General features: G+C 38.7%; 1 non-coding gene across 1 annotated transcript; it reads left to right on the plus strand.

Moving 5' to 3' along the window:
- The first annotated feature begins 7,216 nt into the window (after window positions 1-7,216).
- On the plus strand, window positions 7,217-7,351 carry LOC141416624 (small nucleolar RNA SNORA18). The gene has a single exon (XR_012441256.1). It is a non-coding gene; the product is annotated as a small nucleolar RNA SNORA18 (small nucleolar RNA).
- The last annotated feature ends 4,409 nt before the right edge of the window (window positions 7,352-11,760 follow it).

Raw genomic sequence — 11,760 nt, forward strand, 5'->3', positions numbered from 1 at the left:
ACCTTGTTAGCAGAGCTCGAATTGGAAGCCAAGTGACTGGAACCAGGCTTTCTCCCCTTTCCCTCTTACTGCTCCCTTCCTTCTCTTAGCCACCCCGTTTTTCTGTCTTCTCAAACTTACAAATGAAATCTTAAAGGCGCAAGTTTGGCAGACTGCAATTAAAATCCGAACTAAACGATTTCTCTTCTACCCACTTTCACCTGTCCTTCTGCAGCTGTAAAGGGCCCTCCACATTTGTTGTATGAGATATTTTTACAAAGCTTTGTTCTCTTCCTGTAGCCCAGAGGTCTGTTTGAGGTGTTAACTGATCACATCTTCTTAATAGAGATTTATTTTTTAGGAGGAGCTATTGAACTCCAGCAACATCAATGTAGTCTCATTTCCTAAGTCAAGGTTTTCTAACCCTACTTAAAGGTAAACCCAGTTGCCTTTATTCCTAAGGCACTTATGTCTTCCTCACTAACCATAGGACTTGAATTAAGTATCACTCATCACACATGGGGTCTGATAACACATGATGTCTTTACATGTACAATCTTATGTCGTCTCCTTTTTTCTTAGTTACTGACTGTAATAAGGACTCAGAGCACAAACGTAGACTGGAGGTGTGGCTCAAGTGGTGGAGTGCCTGCTTTGCAAGTGTAAAGCCCTGAGTTCAAATCCCAACCCCCCAAAAAAAAAGTCACAATATAGGAAATTGCTGAGCCAAAGCAAAAGATCAAGACTGAGGCAGAAGTAGGATTGGGGACCTCCAGCATGCTTTGGGAGCAAAGGATCCTAATCTGTCTGCTATATCTCAAGCCTCAATGCTCAAAGAATAAAAGTACAACAGTTGAAATAACAGGTTGCATAACTGAAAGTTTTGTTGGGGGTCTCAGCCAAATCCTCCTGGAAACAATTCAGATGTCTTCAATCAGTGAATGGTTAATCAAACTGTCATATCCAGACCATGGAATATAGCTCAACAAAAGTAAACAAACAAAAAAACTAAGAAACAAACTATTGACATATCTAACAGCTTGAATGAAGCTCCATATTGATTCTAGATTAGTTAAAAAAAGCCAATATCAAAACATTTCTATAACATTCTTTTTTTTTGTGGGACTAGAGTTTGAACTCAGGGCTTCACACTTGCAAAGCAGGAGCTCTACCAATTAAGCCATGACTCCAGTCCATTTTGTGCTGGTTATTTTACAGATGGGGGGGGTCTCATGAACTATTTGACTGGGCTGGCCTTGATCCATGATCCTCCTGATCTCAACTTCCCAGGTGTGAGCCACCAGCCCCCAGCTCATTTATATAATATTCTCTTTTTTTGCAGTGCTGGGGCTTGAACTCAAGGCCTCACACTTGCTAGGGAGGCATTCTACCACTTGAGCCATTCGGCCAGCCCTTTTTTATATTGGGTATTTTCAAGATAGGGTCTTGAGAACTATTTGCCCAGGCTGGCTTGGAACCTTGATCTTCCTGATCTCTGCCTCCTGAGTAGCTAAGATTGCAGAAGTGAGTCACGGGCACCTGGCGATTTCTATAACAATGGGAGACCTTGTAACTTCCATGTCAATCTACAGATGCTAAATTAGTTTGGGCACTTGCCGTCAAGATTTGGGCTTGGCTTGATTTAGGTTTAGCTTGATTTGTGAGTTTCTGAACAGGTCTGGGCAACATACTTTCTTTTCATTTTTTTAATCTGCTTTCTAGAACAACCTAGTTCATATTCACTGAAGGATTTAGGAGAGGAAATTCTTGCTCATCTCCCACGCTATAGTTATTAAGTCTATTTATTTTATCCTAAAATCAAAATAAAACATGACTGTCTTTTCCATTGAAAGCAAAAAAAAAACAGGCATTCTTTATGAATCTTTTATTATGTTTGTAGATAACCTCATCATACAACTTGGTTGTGTAGGAAACAATAAACCTGAGTAGTCTATCCTAAATTATCATAAGAAAAAATATGGATTCATTTAGGTGTCAGAGAGAACAAAAGTGCAAACATAATGTAAATTTTTTTTTTGCAAAAAATGTTGAGGATTTATATTTTGCAAAGGACACCATGGACAAAATTCATAGATAGATGAGACTGTGAGAAGATATTGTGACTCCTAGATACACAAAGGATTAATATTTAGAATATGTTTATATCCATAAACCCCCTATTAATCCAGAAAATGTTACAGAAAATGGCCAAAGGTTATGACAATCATTCACAGAACCCCAAATGTTTAACAAGTATATAAAGAGCCATCCAAACATCTTAGTAATCAGAGAAATGTGAATTTAAATGCAATAAGATACCAGCTTACATCCTTGATAATGTCAAAAAGAGAAAGATACACAAAATTTAGCTTTTTTGCAGGGGAATAATAATAACCCTCTTGTACCTCTGTAGAGAATGTAGACTTGTATAGCCATTCTGGATGGTAGCCCTCAATCAAATTAGGTACTCCTAGTGCTATGACCTTGCCCTGACTCTAATGGGATGTGTGAAATGAGGTAGAAGAATCAGGATGTCCATCGCTTGGAATGAACCTTTGAAAGGTAATGGTTGTACTCTTTGTACACTTTGAAGCAGTATACACCATTTAGAAGCAGTGGACATGTATGTATAATACGACAGGTAGATCTTAAAAACATGGTATGGAGTAAGAAAAGAGCAAGGAAGGAACATGTATATGAAAGTTTACATAACATTTAAAATATTAACAATACTTTTTTTCAAGATGCATAAAAATTCAAGCTGCCATATGAACTACATTAAAACTATTGCATATAGTGGAAAGAGAGCAGGTGTAAATAAATGTAAATAGGGCATAAATAAATAAATATAGGTTTTATGTGGACCCTTGATGACACTATACTTTGAAATAAGTATGATTAGTTCAACCCTGGCACCCGAGGTAATTAAAGGGAGAAGAGATGAAGAAGTAAGGGAAAGCTGGCTATATGGAATTGAAAGCTGAACAGACAAACGGCAGCAAAGAGGGTGATAATTTTTTGTGTGTGGTGCTGGGGTTTGAACCCAGGACCTTACAATAACTACGCAAGTTCTTTACCATTGAGCTATACCCAGAGCCCAAGAGAGTTAAATTTGGAATGACACCCAAATCTTCCTCTTTCTTTTGGGATCAAGCCTCCATTATGTGGGCCTGCTTAGTTTCAGGGCTACCTAGAATTAGGAGAGCAAATCTACGTTTCTGAAGTGTAGCCAGTAGATCCAATTGGGTCAACAAATTTCTTATCCTCCTCCTCTTCCCCTTCCCTATCCCCTCTTTCTTCTCCCCTCCTTTTCCTTTTTTAAAACAGTCCAGACTGGCCTTGAACTCATGATCCTCCTGCCTCAGATTCCTGAGTGCTGGCTTTATAGGCATGTACCACCTCACCTGGCTCTCATTCTTTATGTCTCAAATTGCAGAGAGGAGCTGTTTATTAGGAGCACCTGTTGGAGTACAGCTTCCATAGGCTTTCAAATAACCTAAACTGTGTTGCTACTAACATGCAGCAAACAGTTTTCCTACCATCTTACCCACCTGGATCAAGGTACAGCCCAGACTTAGCAAAAAGCAGTGTACTGAGGTCAGGAGTAAAGGGCATGTTCTTACCATCATCAGACAGGAGTGAAGCAATTCCTCGGACTTCTAATCAGGGCAATCTAATGGAGTCTGTTTGTAAAATCATGTGGGCAGAGGAAACAAGGTTGCCTATCAGGCTTTCTCTGGGTACCTTCAATTATTACTATGTGACTAGGGTGTGATACACTAGAAAAATGAACAGAGAGCTATGGGCATGCTGGGAACACCCAGCAAAGAAAGCAGCAAGACAGCCAAATAGCACTAAAAAATCAGCAGTCATGGAGGTCCTCCTACAGAGTAATGACTGATGTCCCTAACCAAAGAACAAAGGTCATTCCTCCTCAGTTTATTCTTCTCATTGAGAAAATATTTTTTTCAGGATATTGACATTAACAAAAAAAAGATTTGAAATTATTAGAGTCAGCTATTTGAAAAATCATTAGTGTATAAAATACTCCAGTCTTGTTTGATAAATGAGGTAAGATTTTATTTTATTTAAGGTGTATTTGAGGTATAATTTTATTTATCTTAAAGTAGTTGTGAGTCAGGTGCCAGTGGCTCCATCTGTAACCCTAGCTACTCGGGAGGCAGAGATAAGGAGGATCAAGGTTTGAAGTCAGCCCAGGCAAATAGTTCTTAAGATCCAAAATACCCAACACAAAACAGGGTCTGTGGAGTGGCTCAAGTGGTAGAGCACATGCCTAGCAAGTGTGAGACCCTGAGTTAAAACCCCAGTACTGCAAAAAAAAAAAAAAAAAAAAAAAAGAAAAATTAAAGTTGTATTTGTGAGTTAGTTTCACTAGCCTACAAGTTCAGCTTGAGTCAGGGGCCTATCTCATTAGTTTTTGTCCTCAATTGAAGTGTCTTCAATTTAGCCATTATACTGAATCCTCTGTTGCTTAAAGAATGCTATGAATTTGCAGTATGTATATTTTATATTATGCAAGTGTAGACTTTGATCAGAAGAAACATAGGCAAATAGTAATATGTAATAAGTTTATATTATGTATACAGCAGAGCTTGCAAAAATTTTTTCCAACTTAGAATGATAGCATTGCCTTTCAACTTTTTAATTCAGTTCCAGTTTCAGAAAGACCTTGCTCAAATTAATGTTTCTTTGGCATGTTAGAAACACAGATCTGATCTCTGCAATTGTCATATTCACTCAGATACATAGATCTTCATAAACACTGACTTAGGAGACATCAATATACAAGTAGAAATCTTTATAATATAGAGTAGAAATCTGCTAGGAGTTATTTATCTACTACATTGCAGAAACTGAGCATAAACAACATTTTCAATTTTCTTTTGCTTAAAATGCAAGGTGCAACTATTGTAAAACATTTCTTAATTTAAAACATTTCATAATTATGGGACAGAATCAGTCTTCTTAACTCCCTTTCTGCATCCTGCCCAGATAACCATGGTTACATTTCATGTGAATTCCTCTGTCCAAATCTGAGCTTTGACTTTGCTACAGAAACAGTATTAATTAAATATAATTATTATCTATAGTTATATTGACCATAATGTTGATATGCAGATAAAATTTGGTTTAACAAAATTGAACAGTCTTACACCACCTCCCCAAGTTCTTGCCATAGAGTCTTCACTTTGCCACCCACATGCTACTGAGGAAAATGTCAGTGTGCCTTTCCACAACTTCCCCCCTTTTATTCCTGTACAAACTTCATGGGTGATACCACCCTTTGAGAACAGAGGGACATGTGACTCCATCTTGAGCAGATTTCTAGACTCACACATGCAAATTTGCTAGAAATGTCCACAGTTTCAAAGGCCAGAGGGCCACCCATTGGTCTCAGTTAAAAACTCCCATAGGGCTGGCAGTGCTGCTCAAGTGGTACTTGCCTAGCAAGTACAAGGCTCTGAGTTCAAATTCCTTGTTGCCCCTCAAAAGGAAGAAAGAAGGAAAGAAAGAATAAAGAAAGAAAATTAAAAAGAAAAACCAAAAAACCATGATGAGCCATGGTGCTGCATGCCTATCCTGTAATCACAATACCAGGGAGACTGAGGCAAGAGGATTGTGACTTTATAACCAACTTGGGGTACATAGTGAGACCCTATCTTAAAAATAAATAACAACAACAAAAAAAGTAGAGAAAAAGAAAATTTGGTTTAAAGTAGGTAAAGTTGTAGTAGGGACTTTAAGGAATCATTTAGGATTCCATTCTTTTAAACAGGGAAAGCTGGCTAATCCTATTTTTCTTGGTTTCCACCATCTTTCTGAAGCAACTCAGTTTTTCCCAAAATTGTCATCTATTTAACAAAAACCTGCTTTTGTACTAACTCTATATTTTTGCTTTTTAAATAATTCTAGGACAAATAACTTTTCTAATTTCTTTTTTCTTTGTAGGGAAAAAGTCAACTCATTGACAGTAGTAGCTTAAACTCTGATGAAAGCAATAGCTGCCTCTGACAAATCAAGAAATACTTTTGAGAAGGTTATGGTTCTTCAACAGATAAAAAAACCTAACATTTCATGTTTTTAAGTACATTAAAGAGGTAAACGTTTGCTCTCAGTTGATTTGTAACCAAAATTCTTGGCATATTTCTCAAGCGGTAGAGTGCCTTCTTTGCAAGCATGAAGCCCTGAGTTCAAACCCCAGTTTCATTAAAAAAAAAAACAAAAAACAAAACCAAAAAAACTTGGCAGATCAAGTGGGACTGGATGAAAGTAAATAGCAAAGTAATTTTCAATTTTATATTTCCAATTATCAATGATTGATTAAAGTAGGAAAACATTAACTAAATGGGTCCAAATGCTTACTAAGTAAATGGATGAATAAATGGCTATAATAGGAATGTTGCCTTATTTTCTCATCTATAATTCAAAATACAAATGAGTCTAAGTCCACTAATTCATTCACTCATTTGATGATTAGTGCATTCAGTCATTCAACCATCTATCCATTCACCCATGCTTTTGCCAATCCATCCTTTCAAAAAGTACTTTTTTGAACACCCTTTTTTTTTTTTACCATGACACTGTAGAGGATATTAAAAAACTAACAGAAATACCAATGGCAGCCCTAAGAAGCTGAACATCAACAACTTACATTTTTCAGAGTGGATTTTTGGGGGTAGTGTGTCTCAAAAAACAAAAGAAACCCATACTTAGTGGAGCGACTCAAGTGGTAGAGGCCTGCCTAACAAAAAAACCCCATAAAGTTGATTGATATGGACCTGAAGAGAATTGCCTCAGAAATTACAATTAGTGGTAGAAATTTATCATCCTTAACAGGTCTTGATTTAATAGATTTGTATCTGCTTATATAGTTATTGTGTATGCATTCTTGATCAACCTTTTTGTTATACAATGCTGGATTATCCCTTTATAATACAGAGATAATGAAACCCAATTATCTTCTTTAAAACAACCAAAAACATTTTTTGTCTGTGTTTGAGATGTCATCTTGCTATGTTACCCACGCTGGCCTTGAACTCTCAGGCTCAAGCAATCTTTCTGCCTCAGCTTCCTGAGAACCTAGGATCACAGGCACGTACAGCACATATTAAATGAGATACTATACACAAGGGCCTTGGCAATTCCAAATATTATACAGTTCTACACTTTGAAGGTATTTCAAAGAGATAAAAATGTGTTCTTAAGAAGTATGGAAGGTGAGGTGTATCCCAATGGGGGCTTTCGTTCTGTAGCCATGCATCATTGGAAATGCTTTATACAATAATAGTGTAGTTTTGCTTTACTCACAGGACTATTTCTTAGATCTGTGGAAAGTAATTATAAGACAGATACAAAATATAAAAGACTTAATATATATCTTAGGTATTGGCATATTCCCAAATATCCTGAGTGCAGTAGGCATATCCTAATTTAATAGGAATGAATATGATCTGAATTTATTCATGTTAGAGAAGTGCAGTGTCACCATGTAAGAACCAGGTAGATCAATCTACTCTAAAACTGACTCAAAAAATAAAAATAAATAAATAAAAGTGACCCAAAAATAAATTGTTCGAAGAAATGAGAGCCCAAAGATCCTCGGATGGGAATTTTGAAGTTGTCATCAGTAATTCAACTCTGCAATTCAAGTGGCCCAAGTTAAAAAAAAAAAAAAGGCCAAATTTTGTGGATCGATAGGACAACTGGATTAAGTATCTTTTCAAAAGGACTATTGTAGCATGGAGAAGGATCAGAAGAGAAACAGACAGGCCTGTGTTCTGATCAAGTAGCAGGGGACAAGGGATGGCATAGCAGAGAGATAAAACCTAAAGAATCCAAACATGAAGAAGGTCATGTAGCACTAGGGGTAGAAGGACACTAACACTAGGGTGAAGTAGTCTATAGAACTGCATATAACCGTATGTGGATTAAACCTTATTTTTAAAATTTTATTGCCTCTGTAACCTGCTTGCAAGGGTACATAAGGTGAGACCCTTTGTTTTTGGGGCTCAGCCTTTAGACACAAGTCCACTGAGTCTGTGTCGGCACAATAAAGCATTGCTTCCTTGCCTCAGAGTCCCATGTCTCTGTTCGAGTTTCCTATAACACTATCTTGAAGAAAAATCAGCTTTAGAGGTGACCTTGATGTGTAGTGACCCAATCATAACACGTGACAAATAAAACATTAAATAATAAAAAAAGAGGTATGAAGGCTTTGTCTTATTTGCAAAAACAAATAGTATGCTATTGTATATAAATGTTCAGGTTTTTTTTTTTTTTGTGGGATTGGGATTTGAGCTCAGGCCTTTGCATTTGCAAAGCAGCTGCTCTACTGCTTGAGCCACACCTCCAGTCCATTTTGCTCTGGTTATTTTGGTGATGGCATCTCATGAACTATTTGCCTGGGCTGGTCTTGACAGCAGTCCTCCAGATCTCAGCCTCCTGAGTAGCTTGGATTACAGGGTGAGCCACCCACGACCAGCTTAAGTGCTCAATTTTGGTGAGGCTAAATAAATCCATATGCATACATTCTAATTGATTCAAGTGTACAGTGTGAAGCTGCAATTTGGGAAGGAGGAACAGAGGACAAAGAAGGTGTTGGAATGTGGGGTGACCAAGCAGAAAGAGGTGGTAGGAGTGACAGTTGTAAGACCTAGCTGGATCTCTGCTCTGCTCTACTCTTGTTTATCTTTGAGGACAAGATACCTGAAGGGTAGCAATTCCTCTTCAAGCGAGCTGACCAAAACTGGTTGGGTCTAAAAGGCTGCCTGAGTGGGCACCATAAAAATCTTTAACTTCACTGTTATCCTATCTACAGGCTAAATCACACCCATCCCCTTACCAGCGCCCTGGGTAAGATTGCCATAATGAAGGCCAGAAGGAATTATAATAAAAGCAAAAATTGGTGGCACCCTAATTCTTAGAAAATCTCCACCCCTTCCCAGAAACACATGAATACTCCTCTCCTTAACCTATTTCTTTTACCTTGTATTTATTAACTACCACTGCACTCAAGGCCACAATTCCAAGAGGGAAAAGGGACCCAGTTTGGGGCCAAAAACAGGTGACAGGGAAAGGTAAGAGTAAAAGCTGAGGTCAAGCGTTCTTTCTTGTAGCTTTAAGGCAGGGGCTCTGGCTCTACAGCAGCTTTCTAACTCATGAGGTAGGACCCATGTCACTGTCATTTGGCATCTCAGAGTAGCCACACAATCTGTGTGAAAAGCCCCAGTACTGCAGAATGCTGCAGTAGAAAGAGATCAAAGTCAGAATTATACTTGGCTTCAAATCTTGCTTTGCACTGAGTAGGTCACTGAGCTTCAGTGTCAGTTTCCCCATCTGAACCCTGGGCATAAAAACAAATTCGCAGTGTTGTAAGCGTTAGATGTCTATCTAGCCTTGGTAGTGAAATGGGAGATTTTGTGTAGGACTAAAAGCCTCTACTCAATCTTGCTGGCTTAGGTGTTTAGCAAGAAGGAGGGTTGGTGTTCTGGGGTTTTGGCTCACAAAACTGAAGAATGAACTTTATGGGCAGCTGGACAGGAAGGGTGAGCATAGAGGTAGGAAAGTTTACTAGGGGTAAGAGTGAAAGCTCCAACAGGAAGGGAGGAGTCCTGAGAAGTGACTTGGTCTGAGGTCTTTACCCATTTTCTCCAGGGCATTGCTTATTCTTTATGCTAATTAGGTGTGCAGAAAGCAGCATTCTGATTGGCTGTGCCTGCTATGTACTGATTGGTCTGTCCTAATTCTCACACTGTCTTTTTTTTCTTCTTTCCTGCCATTAAGGTCACAGGGAGGTCATAAGGTAGGTTTCCTGGGGCTTTTCTGTCTCAGTAGGTAAGGAGTTCAATAAGTGGTAGTTACTGTGATTGCTGCCTTCAGGCAGTTGTAGTCTTGCTACTGTAAGAGGTGCTTAAACTGCTTTTACTGAAAAGCACTGATTCCTAACTTGGGCCCTTGAATTAACTAAACACAGGAGAAAAGCTTGGGGTCTCTGTCTCCATTTTGTACCTATTGTCCTCGGCTCTGAGCCATTCTCTCCTGCACCCACTTTGGAATCAAGGAAGAATAGGAATGTTCAATAACATCTTCCTGACAAGGGACTGAAACTTCCCTTATGGAACAGCAGAGTCTTGCGGGACAGACCATGCCGCCACATGAGGACAATTATCTATAATGATGAGGTGCACCCTGAAGCAGGAATAATCATCTCATGGGAACCAAATTGCTTTCCTTAAGGGATGACAGTGCTAACAACTCTGGAACAATTCTCGGAACAGTCAGACTGAGATAATGGTCAATCAGAACACACCTGTGACTGGGACTTTTGATCTATGCATACATTTTGTCCCCTGACCCCAGTTCTTTTGTCAACTTAAACCTATAGCTCATGTCTGTACCCTAAAGATGGCTGACGATGGGCTGAGTAACTTCGGCTTCATTACCAGAAAGTTCAGCACTGATGTCTACCTTGGTTCTTGCATCTGGTGAGAAGAATTCAGGCAAGATGTGAAAGTAAAAGTAAAGTTTATTAGGAAAGAAATTTAGTATAACAGGATAAAAGTGGAGAGAAATGTTGAAAAAGGGAGAAACATTTCCTGTTCCCCATGCAGGAAATGGGAGTAGAGACTCAAAATGGTTGTCTTCACCTCTAGTCTTAAAATTTTCTGAGCTGGGGGAACACATATGGTCATTAAGATAATGGGTCCAGGTGGTTAAGATGGGTGTTAAAATGAGGAGATGTCATTTAGATCTACCCAAAACACAAGGACAGTAGGTGTGCTTTAGGACTTCCATTTGCTGGACATGCCTTTCAATCTTTCTGTCCCTCTACCCATCCAAGGAACCTTGCAGCTTGTGGACATTTCAAAGAGAAGGAAGGTGCAGGTCTTTCCTTCCTGTTTCCCAGTTTTTGTAACTTAACATCTAAAAGTAGGTGGGAGGGAGCTAGCTGCTCTCGCTTTTTAGTTTTTAATTTCTCATTTTAATGTCTATTTTTGACTCTTTTAATATTTACATAATGGGACAGGTGTTTGAACTCAGGGCTTCATGCTTGCTCTACTGCTTATGCCACACTTCTAGTTCATTTTGTTCTGGTTATTTTGGAGATGGGGTCTGGTGAACTATTTGTTTGGGCTGGCGTTGAACCTGTGATCCTGCTGATCTCAGCCTCTTGCCCAAGTAGCTAGGATTACAGGCATGAGCCACTGGTGCCCAGCTAATATTTATGAACATAACATAATTTCCCTGTCTTCTCATCTGTCCTTCCTCTCCCATCACTCATAGCAAACTGCTACCTAACAGTCTGAACTTTAGGGCCTCTCTGATAGCAGCCCAGATTCTCAGAGGTCAGTATAGGCAGCTCCAGAAAAAGCTCTGAGAATAAATCTTAATGCTCCCAGAAAACTAGAATTGCATTTTAAAGCACCCAACAGCAAGCAACAAATATAGTTCTCAAAAGCATCATTTGTGTCATATGAGTGCTTATAGTGCTTCTACCAAACAGGAAGTTGTTATATAAACTTTATGATCTATTGAACAACCCTAAGTGGAAAGTCCCTGGCCTCTTGAGGAAGAGAAAGTAATTAGCACGTCAGGCCATACTACTGAAAGAGCAGATTATTTAATCCAGACAAATGTAGCAGCTTTCATACTCCTAATATGTACTTTATGCCTTAAAAATCCTCTGTTAGGCCCCAGAGGGCACTTGTTAATATTAAAAACAAAACCAACTCAGTTCAGTTTAATTGTAATTAGTCAGTG

Source organism: Castor canadensis, chromosome 1 (assembly GCF_047511655.1).
Source record: "Castor canadensis chromosome 1, mCasCan1.hap1v2, whole genome shotgun sequence".
Taxonomy (NCBI): domain Eukaryota; kingdom Metazoa; phylum Chordata; class Mammalia; order Rodentia; family Castoridae; genus Castor; species Castor canadensis.